The sequence below is a fragment of the Octopus sinensis genome, linkage group LG3 (assembly GCF_006345805.1).
Source record: "Octopus sinensis linkage group LG3, ASM634580v1, whole genome shotgun sequence".
In the NCBI taxonomy this organism is placed as follows: domain Eukaryota; kingdom Metazoa; phylum Mollusca; class Cephalopoda; order Octopoda; family Octopodidae; genus Octopus; species Octopus sinensis.
The window spans coordinates 151,929,265-151,941,048 of record NC_042999.1 but is presented as its reverse complement, the minus strand read 5'-3'; the positions used below and the strand labels follow the sequence as shown (position 1 = coordinate 151,941,048).

Here is an 11,784-nt window from a genome sequence, read left to right as displayed (position 1 = left end):
GAACCAATACAAGAAACACAGACTTGGATGAAGAAGTACAATCGTTAACCTTCATTGTCATCCATGATTGTACCTGCTATTTGTTATTCAATGCAATAAGAAATGAGATATGAAATAGAGGGGAAAAGCAAAAGTTGTGGAGAGAATTGTTAATAATGGTGATGAAGAGGCCAAGCATTACTCAGCTGGATGCTTGCTGGTTATCTATGTGTCTAGCAAAAATCAAGACAATAGGGTAGATAGGAATCTGCAGAGACATGCTGAGTTTCAGCCTCATCTGAGTCTGGCTCATATACACCCAGGGCTGGCTCAAGGTACTGGCAACTCAGACAATTGCCCAGGGTGCCATGTGCTAGGGGGCATCAAGGAGGAAATGACAAAGACAAGGAAATTTCCACAACTGCCAACTTGTACATGCCGATGTTCAGCTTGCCAGGAGTACCAGCAACTCTAGGGCTGGCCCTCTATACATCCTAACTGCATATAAAGTTATTTGAAAACACCTTCGCATGCTTTGTCACAGAACTATCAAAGGCTTTCCATGGCGTTTTCTTTTTAGGTTCAGCTTGTTAGCATTGGCTCATTTCATCTAGGTAGTTTTGCCGCTTTGGCCCATGGTTGCATATCAATATAATGCACTAACTTATACAACAGATGTTCTAAATATCTACATGATGTTCCCCTGTCTGCCACCCAAGGGAAGTGCCAGCTGCCAGTGGAGCCCTGGAACTGTATATAAGATAGTCTAGTCTACTATCATATGTAATGGTGTGTTTGTAACTGTAAGTCCATGTATGTACATAATAGACATCCTGTTTTATTTGTGTCAAAAATATGGTTTGATGTTTATTTTGCTATGATTCATTGAATAGGTTAAGTTTTTTTAACCAAAATTTTTCTCAACTTCTTTCCAAACATGCATTTTACTGAAAGCAAATATACACACACACACAGAGTTATGACACAGAAATTTTATCTCAAATTTTAATCTCATCATAAAAAAAAAGCAGTATTAACTCAAAGTGAAGCATGAGCAAGAATTTGTAAAAAATATATGTGAAACCATGCTTCCATAATATTAATGCATATGCACACACGCACGCACACACACACATTCACATGCATACATACACATATATGAAACTTGTAGATAAGCACCATATTCATAATTTCCTGTTTAGATAATCTGGCTGCTGCTGTTGCTGCTGCTACTGTAGTTGCTGCACTATCATGTCTTTGCAACGGCTGAAATTTGCTTGTTAAATATGTCCTTTCAAAATAGGATTTCATTTATTATATAATTTCCCAAAGACAGCTAGCTAGCTGGCAGAATCATTAGAGTGCCGGAAAAAAATGCATTGTAGCTTTTTCTTCCAGCTGGCTCTTCTCATTCTGAGTTCAATTTCCACCAAGATCAATTTTATCTTTTGTCTCTCCAGGGTTGATAAAATAAAGTATTTGTCAAGTGTTGGGGCTGATGGTATCAAAAACCATCTTCCATCATAACTGCATGCCTTGTGTTGATATTTGAAGCAATTACATAATTACAAATTTTGAAAATCTCTACAGCTGTATGGTAAGTAGCTTGTTTACCAACTACATAGTTCTGGGTTCAGTCTCACTGAGTGGCACCTTGGGCAAGTGTTTTCTACTATAGCCACGGGCCAACCAAAGCATTGTGAGTGGATTTGGTAGACAGAATCTGAAAGAAGCCTGTCGTATATACATATATATGTGTGTGTGTGTGTGTGTGTGTGTTGTGTGTGTGTTTATGTATCTATGTTTGTCCCCTCAACATTGCTGGTATGTTTACGTCACCTTAATTTAGCGGTTTGGCAAAAGAGACTGATAGGAATAAGTCCTGGGGTTGATTTGCTCAACTAAAGGCAGTGCTCCAGCATGGCTACAGTGAAATTACTGACACAAGTAAAAAAGTAGGAAAAAATAGATATTTTTGCTTCAACAATGAAGAAGACAACAAAATTACACACAAAGAAAAAAGAAAGTATAAGGCATTAAGACAATATCACTCTCCCCAGACACAACACGATAAGGTATTATTTGTTTGTTTATTTAATATCTGTTTTATCCTATGTTAGCATGGTTTAGATGGGGAGGTATATGGCAGGATTTATATAGGGTGGCGAGCTGGCAGAAATGTTAGCACGCCAGGCGAAATGCGTAGCCGTATTTCGTCTGCTGTTATGTTCTAAGTTCAAATTCTGCTGAGGTCGACTTTGCCTTTCATCCTTTCGGGATCGATAAATTAAGTACCAGTTACGCGCTGGGGTTGATGTAATCGACTTAATCCCTTTGTCTGTCCTTGTCCTTGTTTGTCCTCTCTTTGTTTAGCCCCTTGTGGGTAGTAAAGAAATAGCCATTTCATTTGCCATTACGTTCTGAGTTCAAATTCCGCCGAGGTCAACTTTGCCTTTCATCCTTTTGGGGTTGATTAAATAAGTACCAGTTACGCACTGGGGTCGATGTAATCGACTTAATCCCTTTGTCTGTCCTTGTCCTTGTTTGTCCTCTCTTTGTTTAGCCCCTTGTGGGTAGTAAAGAAATAGCCATTTCATTTGCCATTACGTTCTGAGTTCAAATTCCGCCGAGGTCAACTTTGCCTTTCATCCTTTTGGGGTTGATTAAATAAGTACCAGTTACGCACTGGGGTCGATGTAATCGACTTAATCCCTTTGTCTGTCCTTGTCCTTGTTTGTCCTCTCTTTGTTTAGCCCCTTGTGGGTAGTAAAGATATAGCCATTTCATTTGCCATTACGTTCTGAGTTCAAATTCCGCCGAGGTCAACTTTGCCTTTCATCCTTTTGGGGTTGATTAAATAAGTACCAGTTACGCACTGGGGTCGATGTAATTGACTTAATCCCTTTGTCTGTCCTTGTCCTTCTTTGTCCTCTCTTTGTTTAGCCCCTTGTGGGTAGTAAAGAAATAGCCATTTCATTTGCCATTACGTTCTGAGTTCAAATTCCGCCAAGGTCAACTTTGCCTTTCATCCTTTTGGGGTTGATTAAATAAGTACCAGTTACGCACTGGGGTCGATGTAATCGACTTAATCCCTTTGTCTGTCAGTGTTTGTCCCCTCTGTGGCAATATAGAAATATATAGCTGGATGGTCTTCCTACTTCCAGCTCTTGTCTGTTTGTCATGTAAGGGATCTTTTTTTTTTATTCCAGAGGAATTCAAAAGCACAGAACAGGAATAAAGATAAAGTAGACCCAAACATGAATACAGCCCCCACTCTCTCTCTCTCTCTCTCTCTCTCTCTCTCTCTCTCTCTCTACACACACACACACATTCTTATCTTTCAGTAACATATATGGGAAAAATTTTAAACAACATCAAAGAAAAACTGATAAGCAAATACTCTCTAGTGAAAACCCATGTGATATTTGTTCCCTCGCGGTTATACAGATAATTCCTTGTCAGCCTCACCTCTTTAATACAGTAAGCCAGTTACTGGACCATTGGAAACCTGTAACTAACGACATTATTAGTCACAAAACGCAGTATTTAAAAAAAAAATTAAGTAAGTGCCAATTTGCAAGGAAATGTTTCCTTCTAATGCAGTAATATTGACCTTGCTGTTGATTAAATATTCACTAAAAACTAAAAATCTGCATAAATCATACAACATTAAAAGTCAAAGTAATATTTCATTTGAGTCAGGATGTAAAATTTTCTAATGGTAAATTTAGCCATTTTACGCTTACTAAATCTTCAAAGAAAATAATTTTTAGTCCTACAGTATATGCTGCATACATACATTCATATGTACATACATACACATATACATACATATGTACATGTGTGTGTGTATATGTATATATATATATATATATATACATACACACATATATGTAAGTACATATATATGTATGTGTGGTGTGAATGTATGTGTGTATATATATGAAAGAGTGTGTATGTGTGTATATGTGTTTGTATATTTATATGCACACACATATATATGTACATATATATATGTATATATATGTATGTATGAGCGTTTGGGAGTGTGTGTGTGTGTATGTGTATATATATATATATATATTATATATATATATATATGTGTGTGTGTGTGTGTGTGTGTGTACATTTATACACACACACATCATTCCCATCATCATCATCAAATATTTATTTTTCCATGCTTGCATGAGTCAGACAGAATTTGTTGAGGCAGATTTTCTACAGCTGGATGCCCTTCCTCTCACCAACCTCTGCTTGTTTCCAAGTGAGGTAATATTTCCCCACGGCCGGGCATACCTTTTACAGAAGACTGGAAACAAACAACCTCTCTTGCATGACAACGATGCTCATTTATAACCACCATGCAATGTCTAGACAAGGGTACACACACACACACACAAATATATTTAAGCTGACACTGGAATTTAGTGCAACCCTATGGTACACTGAATCCTCTCAAGCCCTTGCCAGTATTGAAAGCATCTTAAATGATGATGATGTTAATGATGATGATGATGAGGAGGACGAGATATGTAATGTTTTTATGTGCATATGTATATCTGTGTGTGTATGTGTGTGTGTGTGTGCATATATATGTGGGTGAGTGTATATGTATGTGCAAACATGTGTGTATGTATATACATACTTATATGTCCAGTTTCTTGGTTTTGTATTTATGTTTTCATTTCTCATTGTGTTCGACTTTTTTTGGTGTCCTGTACCCATATATGCGTGTATATATACATGTAGAGGTAGGTACGTACATATATGTATGCATATATGCATATGTTTTCTTTATTAATTTATTACATACTTATACATATGTATGCACAAACGCACACACATATATATATATAAATTACTAAATAACAACTCAGGAAAACATTTATATTTTGTCTTTAACAGCAATCATAAATTTTTTTTTAAATACACACATAAAAAAAAAAAAAGAATTAAAAATAAAAACAATATTTAATGACTGGAATTCATGAAAGGAATCAGTTGAATAAAATGTTTTATGTATCTCCTGGAAAACCTATTTTGCACAGCATGCATGTAAGTGAGTGTTTTTAAGTTTCTAAAGATTACATTCTGCTTCAGAATATATAAATAAAGACAAAAACAAACAGACTAGAACCAGCTTCTAAAATATTTCTGTTTTAATCCAATATAACAATGCTCTACTCCAAAACGAAAAGTTTTAAAATGCTCTCAGAATGTTTTCTGAAACTGATAAACGACTTCTTTAACTTGACAAGTTGTTCTCAGTAAATAATAGTCTGGTTAATTTTTAACCAATTCCATTTCTCTTCTAAACTGAAGCAACTGAAGAACTAGCATTATATATATTTTTGGCTAATATTTATAACGACATCATCATCATCATCGTTTAATGTCCGCCTTCCATGCAAACATGGGTTGGATGATTTTGACTGAGGGCTGGCAAACCAGATGGCCGCACTAGGCTCCAATCTTGATCTGGCAACCGGCACGGAGCCAGTTGACTGCTCTGGCAACGATCACACTTGGATGGTGCTCTTCGCACCCTACTAGCACGGGCACAAGTGCCAGTAAGGCGGCGCTGGTAACGATCACACTCAAATGGTACACAGTAAATATAAATTCTTGTAACGATCACACTCAAATGGACACAGTAAATATAAATTCTTGTATGCTTTTTGTTCCAGTTATTGGAATGTGGCCATGCTGGGGCACTGCCTTTGAAGGTTTTTATTTAATGAAACGAAGTACTTTTAAGTCTAATACCTATCCTAAGGGTTTCTTTTTAACAAAACTGGGATTTTATAAAGGGTGACCCCCTTCAGTTATGAACGACCATAGGGTTGCACCTAGAAAGTTACCATCCGAGGCACAAGTCTGGGCAAGGTTACTTATGGAAGACCAGCAATCACTCATACATACCAGCCTCCTCTCTCCACACCACTGGTGTTATCCAAGGGAAAGGTAAAGGGGCTGATACAGCTTGGCACCAGTGATGTTGCAACTCATTTCTACAGCCAAGTGAACTGGAGCAACTGGAAATAAAGTGTCTTGCTCAAGAATACAACATGCAGCCTGGTCTGGGAATCGAACTCACAACCACACAATCATAAGCTCAATGCTCTAACGATTGAGCCATGTGCCTTCACTGGGATTTATATATAAATGCTTATAAACATATTAGTGTATATGTGTGAGTGAGTGTGTGTGTTGTGCTGGCACCACAACGAATGCACCCATGCTGGTGCCATGTGAAAGCACCCAGTATATTCTGTAAAGTGGCTGGCATTAGGAAGAGCATCCAGCCACAGAAACCATGCCAAAACAGATGACTGGAGCAGATGATACAACTCCCTGGCTTGCAAATTCCTTTTAAACTGTCCAACCCATGGAAAACGGACATTAAATGATGATGAAGACGATGATGATGATGATGATGATGATGATGATGACGATGATGATGATGATGATGATGAAGATACGCATGGATGTATGGTTAAGAAGTTCATTTTCCAGCTACATGGTGGTTTTGGACTAAATCTCACTAGTGTATTAGTCATATACACTTTCGTAACCTCATATCACCACCACAACCACCACCACCACCGCCACCACCACCACCATCACCATCACCATCATCATAATCTTACACTGGGCTTCCATCCTGGTAATATCATCGAAATCTTGAAGCCACAAGATACTGGATGATTTATTCAAAACAACGTGAATAAATAAATACAAAGTAATCTGAATGCTAAAGGGTTAAGCTGGTCTGGGAATCAAACCCACAACCTCACAATCATAAGCTCAATGCTCTAACCACTGAGCCATGTGCCTTCACTGATATTTTATATATAAATGCATATAAACATATTAGTGTGTGTGTGTGTGTGTGTGTGTGTGTGCATGTGTGTTGTGCTGGCACCACAAGAAACGCACCTATGGTGGCGCCATTTCTAGTTTATTTTAGATTTATCTTATGCTTCTTAAAGTGTTACACTGTGGCAAAAATATTTTTAAACATATATACACAGGCACACACACACACACAAGGAGATACACAACAGTGTAAATAATCCAACACACATGCTCTGTGTGTGTGGTATGTGTGTGTGTGTGTGGTGTGTGTGTGTGTTGTGTGTGTGTGCATGTGTGTTGTGCTGGCACCACAAGAAACGCACCTATGGTGGCGCCATTTCTAGTTTATTTTAGATTTATCTTATGCTTCTTAAAGTGTTACACTGTGGCAAAAATATTTTTAAACATATATACACAGGCACACACACACACAAGGAGATACACAACAGTGTAAATAATCCAACACACATGCTCTGTGTGTGTGGTATGTGTGTGTGTGTGTGTGTGTGTGTGTGTGTGTGTGTGTGTGTAGATAGAAGACATGGGTACTTGTGTTGACACAGCCATGTTTCAATGTTGATAGATAAGACCTCCATTGTTGTGTTAGCTTTCATTGTCTTCATATTGCATTCTGTTGATGTTAAAACTATTGTTTTCTCATTTTCTGTATAATTTTCTGATAGTAATTGGTCTTGATGGGTCAGGACAGCAGTTCTTTCTTTCTTTCCTTTTCTTTTCTTTTTTTATCCTCTGAACAAAAGCTGCTTGCTCTTGTTATTTTGTACTGTCAGTAATGTATGTAGTGAGGGTACTTTACATACCAGGATTTTCTCTTTGAACACATCACTGGAAGAATCTTCCTATAGCCTATTAGCAGAACTTATCTAGGTCTTCCTTTCAACTTTCAAAGTTCACTGGAATTAATTTCAATAATTTTGACAAACTTAGAACCACACTTCTGTCTAGCTTCGACTATGCTTAATAAGTACCACTTCGCAATATTCTCAGTGTATCACGATTCAAAAAGTTTTGTTGTTGTTGTTTAGCTTCAAATTAGTCCTAATTGAGCAGACCTTTAATCAAAGGTATTCGTGTCATGAATATCTCATATTTTTTTCAGGAATTGACACCTCAAACTACATTATTCAATATGACCTTTTTTTTTCTTTAAGAAAGTATGATTTGAGGGAAATTTGCTTGTTATTTCTAGCAGGTTGAATGATCAAATAAAGGCTCTCTTAACTTGTGCAAATATATATCTTCCAGTGTCTACTTCTTGCTCCACTTCCTCCTTTTCACTCACTGCCCCAACCCAACAGTTGCTCTGCTTCCCCAACAACACTCCTCATTTCACACATCCTGACTCCCACACTCCCTTTCTTTCAATGACTCTCACAGGATTCCTCTGCATCTTAGTCTAATACACCCTTTCCGGTGCCCTTTCCTTCACACCTTCAGTATATACTCCTTATAATGTTGGATAACCCCCCACTTTTCAACTCTATCCTTTCCTATCTTTCAACCATGTCACTGATTATTTCCTTCTCCCAATTTTCCTGTTATACTCCCCCATTCTCACCTCTTATTCACAGGCTCTCATCTCTCTCTTTAGAATCAGCACCCAATTTCTCTTCTGTTCCCCCTCAGTTACAAGGGCCACTTTAGAGCCTTAACCTTGCAAGTTACAAGGTACCATGGAAACAAACAGACAAACAAAAAACAAAACACACTGTAAAGTGATTGACAATAGGAAGGACATCCCGCCACAGACATTGGTGCATAATGCTGTTTTCCAATTTATCAAACCCTGTCAAATCATCCATCCCAGACCAGTATGGAAGCCTGATGTTGAATGATGATGATGATGGTGATGATAGTAATGATGATGATGATGATGATGATGATGATGATATGGGTTTACAAAAGTGTACATGACTAAATATTGTAATAATTTATTTCATTACCGATGGCAATATATTCACAATTGCATTAGTATGAATTACTATATAAATCATTGAACTTATGGCCTGAAAGTACATATAAGTCAAACACAGTATATTGTCTTAGATATAGAATATGGAAACAAGGAAGAAAAAGATTCTCGGATTCTTTTAATTTCACAATGGCAGAATGTTTCTTTGACATATTTATTGAGGAACCATTTGAAAATTATTATAAATGACACACAAGGGAACATTAAAAAGATAAATGAAATATTCTTGGTTTTTTCGTTCTTTTTTCTCTCTGTGTCTAGGTAACCTTTAAATGTTATTCAAGAACATCATGGTGGAAAGGGAGAGAGAGAGAGAGAGAGAGAGAGAGAGAGAGAGAGAGAGAGAGGAGAGAGAGAGACAGAGAGAGAGAATACAAGAAGGGTGAGATGTGTAAGACTGAGGGTAACTGGTAGAGAAGCAAGGGAAAAAAAAGAAACTTGACAAGCTGATTGAAGATAGGTAGAGATAAAGTAACTTCAGTAAATGACTTCAGAAAGACATGATGGAAGAGAATATAACTGACTATCTTTTACCTTTGTCATTTACTTGTTGCAGTCATTTAACTGTGGCCATGCTGGGGCACTAGTTTGAAGCGTTTGGTTGAACAAACTAAACCTCTGCAGTACTTCTTTTTAAAAAAGTCTGGTACGTATTCTATCAGTCTCTTTTACTGAACCACTAAGCTACCGGGATATAAACAAACCAATGCCAATTATCAGATGGTGGCGAGGACTAACATGCACACATGTTCGCACACACTCATGTTTACACACACACACACACACACACACACACACACACACACACACACTCACACACACACACTCACACACACTCACACACACACACACACATGATGTGCTTTAGCATATTTTCTGTCTACCAAATTAACACACAAAGCATTAGTTGGCCTAGGGCTATAGAAGAAGACGCCCAATGTGCTATGCAGTGAGACTGAACCAAAAATGAGCTTCTGAGCCACACAGTCATGCCTAAAAAGAAAACAGAAAATAACAAGGATAATGATTATGTTTTTGAGTAAAGATTACTTCCCAACATAGTGTGGCAGTCCTGGTTAGGGCGATTGTTACTGTTATTTAGCCCCAGGAAACATCGTCTCCAGCTGGCTATACAACACACTATCTGCATCCTTATATTTTCAAACAAGGAAGTTTAGTGTCCCCACTCAGCTGAGAGCAATATCTGCATACCAATAGTTTCCTGGGGCTAGATAACAATAACACTTGTCCTAACCAAGATTGCCACATTATGTTGGCAAATAATCTTTACCTTAGAGAACTGTTCAGAGATTTAGAAATAATAATTTTCTATTGATTATCTTTATCTTATATCTTTTACTTGTTTCAGTCATTAGACTGTGGCCATGCTGGAGCACCACCTTGAAAAAACTTTAGTTGCATGAATCAACCCCAATACTTTGGTTTAAGCCTGATACTTATTTCATTAGTGTCTTTTGCTAAATTACCAAGTTACGGGGATGTAAACACACCAACACCAGTTGTGGGGGACAAACACACATGCACGTGCATGTGCACACATACACACACACAACAGACTTTTTTCAGTTTCCGTCAACCAAATTTGCTCATAAGGTTTTGGTTGGCCTGAGGCTGTAGAAGAAGACACTTACTCAAAGTGCCAAATAATGGGATTGAACCCAGAACCATCACACAGCCTCAGCAGTGCCTATCAAAAAAAAAAAAAAAAAAATTAATGAGAAAATATGAAGAGGTGAAAAGTTTATATGACAGTATATAGGTATAATGATAGGATATAAGGGAAGAAGTAGGGAAGCAATGAGCTAGAGCTGGCCCCCATATGGATGGAAGTAACTTTTAGCATTGACATGAGATCTTTGTCCAGTAAAGATAAACATATTTATTTCATTTCCTTCGGGGATTTCCTGAAATGCAGATGTCTGAAGAATTAAGGAATATCAAAACTACTTTTGAGAGACTGTGAGAAAATGTTTCAGCCAGAAAGTAATGATAAATTTATTTATTTGTTTAGTTGTTTGTTGATTTATTTATTATAAGCTGATTAAGCTAATTAAAAAAAAAATGGTCTTTTACCATAGTGTGTGTGAAGAAGCTGCTAATGTATTAAGTGTCACTGCTATCTGAGTATGAGGAAAGGATGTGGGTGTATATGTATGCACACAGAGACACCCACACATGGATAGATATGTATACATACTAGAGTGGCTGTGTGGTAAGAAGCTTGCTTCCTGACCAATGGTTCTGGGTTCAGTCTCACTGGTGGCACCTTGGGCAAGTGTCTTCTGCTATAGCCTCAGGCCAAGCAGAGCCTTCTGAGTGGATTTGGTAGATAGAAACTGAAAGAAGCTCATCGTAGTGTATGTGCTTGTCGTCCCACCATCGCTTGACAATCGATGATGGTGTGTTTCTGTCTCTGTGACTTAGTGGTTCGGTAAAAGACTGATAGAATAGACGGAAACTGAAAGAAGCTCATTGTATATGTGTGTGTGTGTTTGTCCCACCACCATTGCTTGACAACTGATGTTGGTGTGTTTACATACCCGTAACTTAGTTTGGCAAAAAAGACCGATAAAATAAGTACTGGGCTTACTAAAGGCAGTGCTTCAGCATGGCCACAGTCATATGACTAAAACAAGTAAAAGAATAAAAGAATACATACAAACATACAGACACATAATCATCCTTTAATGTCTGTTTCGCATACTGGCATGGGTTGAACAGTTTGAGAGGAGCTGTTGAGCAGCAAGGTGTAGGAGCAGTGGAGAGAGAGATACACCGGTTTATAAGGGGCTATAGTAAGTGGGGAATGATGATAGATGTGACAGGGCTTTGAGAAAGAAAGCAGATAAGGGAAGTATCAAGAATGGAGTATAATGGAGGGGAGAGGATGGTGCCCCCCCCCCCCGAGGGCATAGTAAAGGAGGTGATTA

General features: G+C 37.9%; 1 protein-coding gene across 4 annotated transcripts in view; it reads right to left on the bottom strand.

Annotated features, from left to right (window-relative positions):
- The window catches only part of LOC115209142 (tyrosine-protein kinase SRK2), a 583,066-nt gene that overhangs the window by 283,377 nt on the left and 287,905 nt on the right, over positions 1-11,784 (bottom strand). The window lies entirely within an intron of this gene.